Here is an 11,953-nt window from a genome sequence, read left to right on the forward strand (position 1 = left end):
ACGAAATTCCAAATCAACGGGGGGATGATGTGACACCCCAGGAAAACCAGTAAACGATACAGCCTACCTAGCTTCCTCAGTGAGTGCGTACCAAATTTCGGGACGAAATTTCTTTCAAGTTGGGGATAATGTGACAACTCGTATGTTAGAACCTCCTTGCTATGCTTTGATGTAATTTATTTGAACATACGTGACTAGTTAATGTACTTGGTTTCAACAGAATGTTACGTTTATCATGCTATGTGATATATATGTGATGTGAATGTATGTATATATATATATAGTTAACCGTGGTCGCACAACATCAACCTTGTCGCACGAGACCTAACCGATCGCACATGATGGTACTCGGCCCAAATAGAACAACCGGAGCCCAAGCTGAGCCCGATCCTTATAATTTTCGTTTAACACTAAGGGGGTTGGTGTATAGCCCTCATTATCCTTTTAACACAAAAAAATACACAAACCCTAGCTCCCTCTCTCTCCTTCCCTCTTTGTTCGACAGCAGACTCACACTCGAAGCCTTCCAACCTCGTGCGAGTTAGTTATCCGATTTCCTGGTTAGTGTTCTTCATGTACTGATTTTTATATTCTTGATGATAATTTTGTGGTGTGATCGAATAGGGTTTCTTGTTAGTGGATATGTGCTAGAACTACGATCATGAATTGAAATATGTGTTTGATTTCTGTACATATGTGATCGCATGAATGTGTATAATCTCAAACAAATCATTATTGGCTAGGGTATTATGTAAATTAGGGTGTTGTGTAGATAAACGTGGCATTAGATCAATGGAATGGGATGTGTTGGCTGATATCGAGGGAAGTATGCATGTGACTGTTAATCGGCTGTGATGTAACAGTTGTTGGCCATTTGTTGTGTGCTTTGATAATGGTATTATGATAATAGTAAACATTTGTCCACCACATAAATGCTATAAAAATCGGTCCAATGTAATTGTTGTATTATGGTCTTGTGAAATTCATATGTATTGGTAATCATACAAAGCCATTGACATAGAAATAGAAAAGGGCATGTGAGATCTGACAAAGTCATGAGGTTATTATAATGAATTGTCAAGAAGTGTGGCATGAATATTAAATATTGAGTTGATTGAAAGCAAACAAATTTTGTTGAACCTCAAACTAGTATCACATGCAACCTCTCTTTTCTATTGGACCTCACACCTTAACAACATATATGTTGACATGTAATGAGTGTATTAAAGAAATGGTGGGTGTCATCATAATTTAGTAATGACCGTTTGGTAAGCTGCAACAATAAAGTTGATCAAAGTTAGTAGGTTGCAAGGGAGGGGTCTTGTGTGTGGTATATTTTGATTGGTAGTGTGGGACGGCCAAAGGGAATCATTGGCTGTGGGGATCGGCCGAATTGCTAGGAACCGACTCATAAAAATGGCGGCTTAGCTGATTGCACAAAAGAAATTAATCAAAGTCAGTAAGGGTCCTAGGGAGTTGGGTGACTAAGAATTCATTTTGTAAAAGGGTGATATCATGATCTGATCACCGATTGGTGGGGATGGCCGGCCCCATGAAGGCCATTGGCTATTGCAATGGTCCACTAATACTTAAATGCCAATCAATCATGTTATTAAGAATTGTAGGCATGTGGTTGAATTAATATTCATATATTGATATTGGTGCATGAACTGTTCTTTTATTCTTAGTGGAATTGAATATTCATATATTCATATATCGATTGGGTATGTTGTTTTATTCTTAGTTGAATTGATAACTTGGTTGAATTAATATTCACATATTCATATATGTTATGTATCGATGGGTATGCTAAGTATGACTGAATATCAATCACTAAATTCGTATTCAGGTTAAGTAAATGCATGTGTGTATTACATATACAATAAGTGTGTTTTATGTGAACAACGAATCTGTGAACTAAATGTACGTGAAAGATGTGGTCTGTGTGCATGTAGAACTGACTGTTATTGGTAACCATGTTAGGACGTGATTGATCAACTGATAAACGAGTAACTAATCATACCGAGCAAACCAAGGTGAGTTCACACTCTTACCAAGGCATGGGATTCCCTGGGTGTTGGGAATGGGATTGATACGGATAAGGTTGAATAGATTCATACGGACATTGTTACTAGACTACCATACCATCGTCCTCGGTTGTGCAGGACACATACGTAAAACCTACGTATACTTATGCTACTCGCTATCCTCGGTTGTGAAGGATACTCACGTAAAACCTGCGTGAACGGATACTCACTACTGCCTCGGTTGTGTCAGGCACTTACGTAAAACCTACGTAAACCCCCACGTACCCTATCCTCGGTTGTGAAGGATACTTACGTAAATCCTACGTAAACTTGTACGTATTACTGTTCTCGGTTGTGAAGAACACTTATGGTTACGCATAGTCTAGTGGATTAATAACATGGGAAACCCCCACCAATAGAGACCTATATCGGCCCTGTAGAGCCACCTGATACTCATGAACTTACTATTACGCTCTTACTTTCTGTGAACTCGCTCAACTAGTTGTTGACTCTCTGCTGCATGCCTTGCAGGACCTTAGGTACTAAAGGAGTTTGCACAAGGAGGAGCAGGTCGTTGTGGGATTTGGATTCGTGAATAAACACTTATTACTTTTCATACATTAATGTTTATGTTTGGGTTTTACATTGTGCTTCCGCTATACTTAACTATGTTGGTTTTGATAAATACCTTTCGTATTGATGGATAACTATTACTACTTAATTACATGTTCAATATGATTGGTGGCTTGATCCTGGTCATGTCACGCTCCCAAGCGGTGATACTCCGCAGGTGGATTTTGGGGGTGTGACAATAGGTTTCATTTTAGTATGTAGGCCTTGTTAAACCATATCATATGAGTTTTTTTTGGGTAAAGGGTTACCCCGGTGATTCTATTAAAACAATCCCAAATAAGTACAAGTAGTGAGTATGAGTTCCACACTAGTTCATATACAGGACATGCCCCATATATGTAAAGCCAAGCAAAAACAAAACCACAATACCTATGACACCACATAACCATATCATATGAGTTCCCACACTCATTTGGTTTACAAGACCTCATCCTATCTGATCTTCCGTTATAGGTCCAGTTTTTTTTTTTTGGGTAAAGGGTTACCCCGGTGATTCTATATATTCACATCAACAAAACTCATGTAGTGTAGAGAGTCTACACTAGTTCAATAATGAGACATGCCCCATGAAAGTAAACAAGCAAAAACAAAAATATCCCAACGACAACCAAAACAAGGGAAACTAACTAGACAACAATCTAGACGTAACAATAAAAAATAATAGCTAATCAGCCCCCATCATCATCCCTGTCTTTCGTACGAATCTCCCATTCTCTAAGAAGGTTACGCACCCTAACGGTATTCTTCAGCTTAGCTCCCATCAACTTGTATCGCACTGTATTCATGATTACATCACTAACCGTCTCAGGAGGTCTTAACTGATTTTTAAATAGCCTGGCATTCCTCTCTTGCCAAATACTATACGCTGCAGCCGCTACAAGTAGTTTAGCAACATAAGTATTGACCCTTCTTTGATGATCTCGGTTACAAAGCCATTGAACAATATCCGTCCATCTCGGCGCAATAGAACTCATTCCGACCCTGTCTCTAACTATAAGCCACACTTGAGTTGAGTACTTACATTCAAAAAATAGGTGCGGATGAGAATCAACGTTCTGATAGCACAGTAAACAGCACATCATATTCATGTTTTTTCTTCTAGATAAATCCCATTGCAGAATTTTATCTTGCGTAAGGAGCTTACCCTTCATAATTAACCACATCATGAATGCATGTCTTGGGATACACTGGCCAAACCAAACAATGCTACCCCAATCCACTTCCGGTTCTCTATGCCGAAGAGAGTGCCAAACACCAGAAGAGGAAAATTCGTTAATGTCACTACCATCTTTCCATAACAATCTGTCAACTTTCAAGGGATCTAACTGAACATGGTCAATCTGATTAAGAACAGGAAAACTATCCCTCCAAGCAGTAGGCCACAACCAAGAACCATCAGCATACACATCGGCCACCCGGTTGTCCAATCGAAAATCAGCATCAGAAATATTTCTTGGGCCAAGCGGACCCAACTCACTCCAATAATCAAACCAGACTGAAGTATTACCACCATTCCCTAGCTCCGACCATATATGATTTCTAATTAAAGGCCTCATCTGAATAAGTTTTCGCCAGGACCAACAACTATTCGTAGGCGTTTTACAACTCCAGAAGCTCTTATGTTTTAAATGATAGGAATGAACCCATTTAACCCACAGAGACTCACGATTGGAGACAATACTCCAGATATGAGACGACATCAGAGCTTTATTCATATCCCCAATACGCCTAATACCCAAAACCCCTTCATATTTAGGCGTACAAACCAATTTCCAAGAAACTTTTGCTTTACCTTTATTGAAAGATGAATCTTGAGACCATAAGAAATTTCTCATTTTAGCTTCTAATTCCTGAATAATCCGAGCTGGCAAGATAAATACCGAAGACCAATAAATATGCATTGAGGAGAGCACAGAGATAATAAGTTGAAGCCTTCCTGCAAACGATAACAGCTTATTCCTCCAATGCATAATACGCTTTTCTAATCTTTCAACAAGCACCCGACAATCATTATAACCAATCCTAGCCGAAACCAGGGGCACCCCCAAGTACTTCACAGGTAACTTCCCTTCTGTAAAAGGCATAATATCCAGAATAGCCTGTTTGACCTGATTCTTTACATTACAAAAGAAAACTGTACTTTTCTGGTTACTAGGCACTAACCCCGACATCTTTGTGAATTTCGAGAGAGAAGACATAATACATCTAGCCGAATTCACCTCTCCTCTAGCAAACAGAAATAAATCATCCGCAAAACACAGATTAATGATCCGCTGCCTTTCACATCTGTTATGGAACTTGAAAGACGAGTCAATTCGGACCTAATGATGAAGAATACCCGTTAAGACCTCCATACAAGAGTAAATAAATAAGGAGACATTGGATCTCCTTGCCTTAGCCCACGATTACCCTTGAAAAAACCATGCACTGCGCCATTAACACAAATCGAAAAAGAGGTAGTAGCCACACATAGCATAATCCACTCCACCATTTTACTGTTAAACCCAAAACCAATCAGCACACTTTTAAGAAACCTCCAATCTACTGTATCATACGCTTTCTGAATATCAACTTTAAACGCACATCTTGGAGGACCCACATCTCTATGATAATTGTGCATTAATTCTTGCGTTAAAAGAATGTTATCCGAAATCTTCCGACCCGGAACAAAAGCAGACTGGTTTATACTGACAATATTATCAAGAGCTCCCTTTATTCTTTCTGCAATAATCTTACTGATGCATTTGTATAGAACATTGCAACAAGCAATAGGCCTAAAGTCCGTAACAAGCAACGGAGTCGAAACATTAGGAATAAGCACAATAAGAGTATGATTCAATTCCCGGAGCAGGTTACCAGTCTCAAAAAAATCTTTAACGGCATTATAAACATCATTGCCAATTAAAGACCAAGCACTTTTGAAAAATGCAGCCGTATACCCATCTGGCCCAGGAGCTTTGTCATTACCAATAGAAAACATCGCCTTCTTGACCTCCTCCACCGTTATCTGTCTAACCATATAAGTAGCAACATCATGTGATAACCGTTTCGGAAATAAATCCGGAGCCGGCTCAAGCGATATGTCCCCCTGAGAACCAAAAAATTTTTCATAGTGCTGAACAAAGCTTTATACACCATGTCACCCTCATAGAGAGTCCCTCCCGAATCACTAATAACATCAATTCTGCTAAAGTGATTTTTGGCTTTCAAAGAAGAATGAAAAAAAGCAGTATTTCATGTCACCCGCAGCTAACCAATCCACCTTAGATTTTTGTTTTAAGAACCGCTCCTCATCCAACAAAGCATCCTGTAATTCACGGTTAGTAGCAGTCTCCTCGGCCCGAAGAACACCATTAAACGGGTCATTATCAATGTTTTGTTGAATAACATCCAACTTCATTCTCAGATTTTCTACTTTCTTATGAAGGTTTCCTTGCTTGAAAAGTAACGATCTAAATGGGTTTTTCAGCAACCGAAGTTTTTTGACAACTTTAAACTGATAGACACCATCAACATTTGAATTCCAATATTTTTCAACCGTCTCCAAAAATTCTGGTTTAAAAACCAGAAAATTAGCGAATTTAAAAGACCTTGGCTTCATTTGCATAGCTTCCGGGATAGAAAGAATACATGGACAATGATCCGAAATACGATACGGCTTGAAAATGGCAACCGAGTTCGGGTATTCAGCCACAAACGGAGTGTTTCCCATAATTCGATCAATTTTCTTTAGTAACCCAACCCCTTGTTTCGGCTTTTGGTTCCATGTAAAATGGATACCCGTCCTATTAATATCAACCACTTCAATGTCATCAACACACGCTTGAAATTCCCTCATACCAATAGATATCGAAGATGTACCCATAGATTTATCCTCAATATTTAGAGCCGAGTTAAAATCTCCCATAATACACCAAGGTTTATTAGAAACAATAGTTTTATGCAAAGAGAGTTGATGCCACAAATCTCTACGGGTAGCGTAATAATTTGCAGCATAAACAATCGAACAAAAAACCATCCTTTTGTCTAATTTAAAAACAAGTTGGAGATGCATAACCTGAGACGACTGCGCTAGGATCATCACATCAAAAATAGCCGGATTCCACCCAATAATAATTCTCGTGCCTTTGTCACAGCATCCTCCATTTGATGTCCAATCCCAAGACCGAAAAACAGTTTTACAGACTTTATCCAGTTTATCAACATTCACGTGGGACTCTAAAATAGCACACAAACTTAATTTATAATCCTTCACTGCCTGACGATCCTCCATTTGTTTAAGCGGGCGGTTCAACCCCCTTATATTCCAAACCGCGAGACTAACCATCAGTAACTACCTGAGAAGGAGTGCTTGCCCCTTGTTTGCTCTTTATATTTAGAGATCCTTGCTGCATGAAAACATCCATTTCATTGTACACCTCGTCAACATCATCATCCGTATCCTCCTGGCCCTTGCCGGATGTATTCTTGCTAGTACCCGCCTCCGAATCAACTTGGTTCAAAACATCAAAAGGATTATTCAATTTAACAGGCATAGATGTTGAAACATTTTTGACATTCGGCTGAACCTTGGAACCCACCGGTCGATATTCAAATTTATTTTTTTGTTTATTTACCGGAATACCAATCTTTTTAGCCGTTTTCTTTCCAAGAACTTCCGTATAACCATCCTGATCCACATTCGGAACCTTTTTCACTTGCCGGTTTCTTTGAACATTGCTGTTGTGGTCAACATGTCTGTCAACATGTCTGACATTCTTCATTGGCTTTTTCGGACACGTCTCATTAGAATGTCCAAACACACAACATGTAGTACATCGATGTGGACTCCATTCGTATTCCACATACATCGTTTCCTTAATAAATCCCTCCCCCTCAGGTTCGGGTATTGCCATAGTAATCTCCTCACGAAGCTCCTTATCAGCCGAAACCTCCACCAATGCTCTAGCATAACTGCTTCGTCCCCATGAGTCCGTGCACATAGATGTTGTAAACGAATCCAGCATCTTTGGCTCCCCAATCGTTGTAGCTATCAGACTGAGTCCATCTTCTATATAAGCCGCAATAGGAACCTCATGAATTTTCACCCAAACCTGAACTTGCTTTACTTCTTTCTTCTCCAATTTAGTCGTAGGAGTCCAAATATTCAAAAATAATGGTTGTGACCTGATAATCCAAGGACCATCTTTAAGCACGTTCAACATTCCATCCTCATTACTAAACTTGAAGAAGAAAAAGCCGTTAGCATTCATCATCGTCTTTTGCAAACCATATTTCTTCCAATTAACTTTAACAAAGTAGTCAACAACCGGGAATGCAACCCGGTCCCCCAAAAAATACCCGTATATCGTATTAGACAATTTCTCCTGCACGGTTCGTACGGATTCCTTGGGGAGAACAATGTCACACCCTTCATGCACAACCGAGCTAGACAAAGAACAGAAATTAACTTTCTGATTATTAATACCTGTGACCGAATCCGCATATGACTTAGGATTAGAGCTACCCCCCTGAACAGTAAAAGATCCCTGACAAACATGGGCAGCCGAAGTAGGGTTTACCCCTTTATCGGCCGAATTAGGGTTTGCATGGGAAACACCCATTGCCGCCCCTCCACATGCACGATCAGCATTCAAATCCACAGGTGTAGAAATCTCGAACAACCCATCAAGAACCGAATTATTATTAGTTGAATACATACCCCGCCTAGGAAGCCGATTATTGCCCTCAATGTTTGTCACCCACAACCCAATGCCCAGAACCGGTGGTGACTTCTCTTCCGTTCCCGGAGTGACACCCTCCTTCAGCGGATTTTGACCATCACTTCTACCCTCCATGCACCCAAATCACCAGTAAACAAAAAAAAAAAACTTCCAGCCGAACCAAATAACAAACAAAGAGAAAAACCCTAATCCTGAAACCCTAGAGCCGCATCTCAATTCTTAACACATTAATCCAGAGTATCAATCTAGCTAAATTAAACTCAGTTAACCGCGACCAATAACACCCAGATTAATAAGCTAGAATCTCGAGTACAGCAACTATGGTGGCGATTTAAGAAAGAAACAAAAAACCCTACTTTCAGATTGATTACTATTGCTAACGAGTTCGTTATAGAGATTGGATGAACAACCTCTAATCACAGACTGTTATACAATCGAATCTCAAAGAAAATTTTCTTTAATTAGACTGTTATAGGTCCAGTTTATTTGGTGACAATACTCAGTTAACAGACTGTTATAGGTCCGATTTCTCCAATCGTGATTCGATTGTATAACAGTCTGTGATCAGAATATAGTATTTGGCAAGAGAGGAATGCCAGGTTATTTAAAAATCAGTTAAGGCCTCATCTGCCAGGCTATTTAACAGTCTGTGATCAGATTCGATTGTATAACAGTCTGTTAACTGAGTATTAGCTTAAAGGCCTCATATATGATTTCTCAGTTAACAGACTCAGTTAAGTTCCATATTTATTTGGTGACAATACTCAGTTTAAAGGCCTCATCTGGAGTTATAGGTCACGATTGGATGAACAGCCTCATAAATTTGGTGGGTTTTTGTTGTCTAAAAATAATATTCCAGAATATTAAATACAAAATTAAGTATAAAAATACTTAATAAATACAAGAAAATGCGTATCCTAATACGTATAAATACATACCGGAATACACCACCAACACTTGACAAAATACACAAATGTAAGAATACACAAGTACTAGTGTACCTACACTTGAAAAATATATATATGTGGAAATCCCTTATAAACCAAGTTAAAAATATATTATTTTAACAACATTCCAAATAGTTGAATAAATATAATTCAAGTTAAAATATTATTATTTTAACTAATAATTATATACTTTGAAATTATATAATGTACATCAAACATATAACTCAAAGAATACCAATTCCAAAATAAGTCATAATACCTAAGACTAAGAGTCGTTACATGACCTAGCCGTCTAATAAAACATAGCACGTGTGTAGGTAGTTGTACGACGAGTGGAAAGGAGCTTTGAGTTACTAGACAGAAGAACGCAAATCAGTGAGTTCATGTCTCCCTTTTGTTTTAACTGTTTTTAGTTTTATAACTTCGGGGGTGAAATACATGTTTCAATGTTTCAAACGTTTACAAATGGTATGGTTAGCTAAGGAATGAACTGTTAGATCATGTGAGTTGTGGGTACGACACTTTAGACCATTAATCCTTGTATAAGGACTGAGGGGCAAGAGTGATAGATCTATTTGGGTGTTGCAAGCCCCACCCACGGGACCGGTAATTGGCCCATGTGGTGACTATGTCGTTCCCGCCGAGTAGCCCGGTACGAAATCCACAAAGGTTTGAGCCTTCCTGAACCATTGCACACTTATTAATGACCTGGCAAATCATTAATTGATCTGTTCTTAGACGCTTTCATACCGGTTTACAAAGGCATACTTACAAATGTTTACAAGATTATTCGTGCACACATACAAAAACACATGAACTCGCTCAACTTTTGTTGATGTTTTCAAATTATGGATCTGGCGGGCGTTGAAAGTTTCAAGAAATAATTTCAAGAGTTGATGTCATCCTGTTTTGGAATGGTTTGAAGGGTATATCTTATCTTTGATAAGATATATGAATCAAAGCCTTGGTTTTTATTGTCTTTTGTTAGAAGTCCTTTTTGGAACTTAATACATTTGGATGGTTTGTAAGTTAAACTTGAAGTTTAACAGTTAGTACTAAACAACTTGGGTTTGTAATATTTTGAAAAGTATGAATGGATGAACATCGTATTTTAATCATATAGTTGTTTGTTATAATTGAATGCAATGATATTAAACAAGTCACACATCATACGCTTCTACAAAAGTCAGGGTGTGACAGTTTGGTATCAGAGCTTCGATTGTAGTGAACTAGGATTCCTTCTCGAGTCTAGACTACAATCATTAGGACTGTCTCACGAAAATAATTTTACAAAATATTTTTCATTGCATCCACAAAACGCCAAGATCCATGGAACAAACATTTTACAAAGGAAAGACAAGAAACACGAACAAGGACATAGTCGGTGGTTTAGTTTGCATGGGGTAGACTTGTTAAGTTAGAAAAAGTCTCACGTAGGAATGACATAAATACATGTTAAAGTGATGCCTGTCTTTGCTTACATACACCGAGTGATAGTATTTAACATATGTGCATATGCCATGATTATTATGTTACAGGTATTGATGTCTTCTTCCGAGAGCGGATTATCAGAGGAGCACGATCCGATGGCGATCGTCTCCGACGACGAGGTGGCGCCTGCACCAGAGGTCTTTACTTCAGACACTGAGAGCGATCCGGATATGATATCTGACGACGAGGATGATATCCAGCCTTTCGCGCTGCCTGATTTTGGGGATGATATCCCGGATGCTGATGATATCCTTATCGATGATATTTTTGCACTTCCTATTCCGATCCATGATCACCTCATCATCGGGCATCCAGATGGTGAGCATCTTGTTGCACCGATTCCCATTGACGCTGTTCCCCTTGCTGCCGTCCCTCCAGAGGACTGGCCTTTTGATGACCTCCTTGATGACGACTTTGACATTTTTGCGGGTGATCATCCTGTAGGCGAGCAGGGTGATGGGGAGGTGGATGATGTTATCGTGTTGGACGTACCTCCTCCTGTTGTGCCAGTTATTGACATCTCTTCTGATTCCAGTGTACATTCTGTTGCAGACTCCTTTGAGTCTGTAACCTCTTCAGCCCGGCAGGCTGCGGGACTTCGACTTTATGCTACTGATGACGATGATGCGATGTCTACTGCTCCATCATCTCCTATCCGAGCCCCCACACCCCCTCATGTCCCAGATCATGTCCATGATCCTGATCCATTCCCAGATCCTTTTGGCATACCCTTTATTGCACCACTTATTCCTGAGCCTGTTTCCGCTCCTCTCGATCTTCCACTCGTTGCTCCATTTGTTCCATAGCCTCCACCTGTTGATGTTGTTCCCCCTCATTTCAGACGAGCATCGCACTGACCTCCCCATAGTTTTTCGACAGGAGATTCCAGCTCCCCGTCCAGGGGAAGGCACTTCTGGTCAGCCGCCGAGCTTCGACCCTTTTACATCAGCTGACTTCCCACTCATTCCACAGTTCACTCCTGTTGCACCATCACCACTTGACGAGCCATTTAGATGATTCCCTCCTTATACGATGCCCATTTCAGATCCATATGTTCCCCCATTTCCTTTTGTTCCCACCTTCTGCATCTACTTCCACTGCGGGCTTCGATGCCCGAGTCCTTACAGTGGAG

The sequence above is a fragment of the Helianthus annuus genome, chromosome 9 (assembly GCF_002127325.2).
Source record: "Helianthus annuus cultivar XRQ/B chromosome 9, HanXRQr2.0-SUNRISE, whole genome shotgun sequence".
NCBI classification, from domain to species: domain Eukaryota; kingdom Viridiplantae; phylum Streptophyta; class Magnoliopsida; order Asterales; family Asteraceae; genus Helianthus; species Helianthus annuus.